Source organism: Macrotis lagotis, chromosome 1 (assembly GCF_037893015.1).
Source record: "Macrotis lagotis isolate mMagLag1 chromosome 1, bilby.v1.9.chrom.fasta, whole genome shotgun sequence".
NCBI lineage: Eukaryota > Metazoa > Chordata > Mammalia > Peramelemorphia > Peramelidae > Macrotis > Macrotis lagotis.
The window spans coordinates 601,690,946-601,692,700 of NC_133658.1; the positions used below are offsets into that span (position 1 = coordinate 601,690,946).

Here is a 1,755-nt window from a genome sequence, read left to right on the forward strand (position 1 = left end):
GTAAGCCTGTGGATTCAGAGAGGGAAACTAAAGCTTCAACAACAGATTGGGGGTGGGGGTTGGGGTAAGGTTATAAATTTCCCTGCTGAAACCAAGGGAAAGTTTTTGGCTTTGCTAGGAATCCATATTGAATCATTGCCACAGAAACAAAAATTTAGAGATGAAGGGGACCTTCAAAGCTATTTGGTGTCATTGGTGACTTCTAATTTTCTGATACATATCTGGAAGAGTTGGGATTTGAACCATACATGTAGTAACTCTCCCTGGAGGGGTGATCCAAAGGAGAGGTTTTCTGCTTTGTGAATAAGAACACATGGGTAACCAAGGAGGGAATTAATCGGAGATATAGTGCTGGGGCTTTAGCATTTGAGTATAGTAACTCTCTCTGGGCTGAATGAGGCTGATTTGGTCTGGAGTTTTATCCTGGGACAAAGGAGAAGAGAGATTTGTATGTATTTCGGTGTTAGTATATCTGTCTTTCTGTGGATCTGTGTCTCCATGTACGATTGTCTCTTCTTCTGTCCAGTGTCTGTTTCAGTATGTGTCTGTCACTCTAGTAATGTTGTCTCTCTGAGACTTAGAATGTGTTCATCTATCCCTATGTGTTCACATCTATATCTATTGGTACATGTGCCCCCAGAGGCCAGCCTTGGTGATCTAAGCTGAGAAGTAAGAGGTTTCTGAGTAGTGGAGGGCTCCTGGAGAAGGTATCCAGCAGACTCTGCTACTTGCACTTGTGGATGTAGTAATCGGTAGTATAGCCGAAGATGAAGATGACCCAGAAAAGAATAATTCCATTTATCACCTTCACGGCGATGCCCATCTTCTTAGTGCATAGTTTGGTACAGATGCGCTCACAGCCCGAACTCTCTGTGGCTGACACATTCATGCTGACCTCATCCTGGCTGTTATTCCATCTGCTGTACTGGACGGCGCTCTTCGGGGACTCCATTCTTCCAATACAGGAGTGAGAAAGCTGGGTTCCAGTGGGCCGGGGGGGCAGGTCAGGGCTGGGCGTCTGCGGCTCTGGGGGCTCCGGTGTGCGTGGATCTGGGATGCAGGGGCACTGGCCGATGCCCCCCTCACCTGCAGCTGTCACCTGGGGCTCCCCAGCTGGCGCCCAGACCCCCAGCTCCGGGAGTTGGGGTGGGGCCTTTGGCAGAAGAGGCTGGGGGTGTCTTGCAAGGCCAGGAGTTGAGAAAACAGTTCTTTTTATGAAAAAAAAAACTAATAAAATAGAAAAAAAAACTTTGGTAATTTTGATTTAAGAAAAAGAAAGAAGAAAACCAAATTACCATTATCAAAAATAAAAAAGGTGAATTCACCAAATACAGTGGAAGTTAAGATAATAATTTGGAGACATTTTGATCAACTGTATGCCAATAAATTTGGCAATAGAAGTGAAATGGAGGAATATTCACAAAAATAAAAACTGTACAGACAAAATTAAATACTTAAAAAACCCCAATTCAATTTAGGAGTTCTGCGAAATTCCTTCGATGACACCAATGTGGTACTAATACTTAAACTAAGAAGAGTCAAAACAGAGAAATAAAATTATAGATCAATTTCCCTAATGTGTATGGATGTAAAAATTCTTAATAAAATATTGACAAAATGATGATAGTAAGTTATCTCTAGGACAATACACTATGATCAAGTGGATTTATACTGGGAATACAGGGTTAATTCTATTTTATGAAAACTTTTAGCATAATTGACCATAGCAGTAACAAACCTAACAGAAATTGTATT

The 1,755-nt window shown here is 41.9% G+C and overlaps 1 pseudogene; it reads right to left on the reverse strand.

Annotated features, from left to right (window-relative positions):
• Positions 1–620: 620 nt before the first annotated feature.
• LOC141521822 (small integral membrane protein 1 pseudogene) lies at positions 621–952 on the reverse strand (annotated as a pseudogene).
• Positions 953–1,755: the final 803 nt, after the last annotated feature.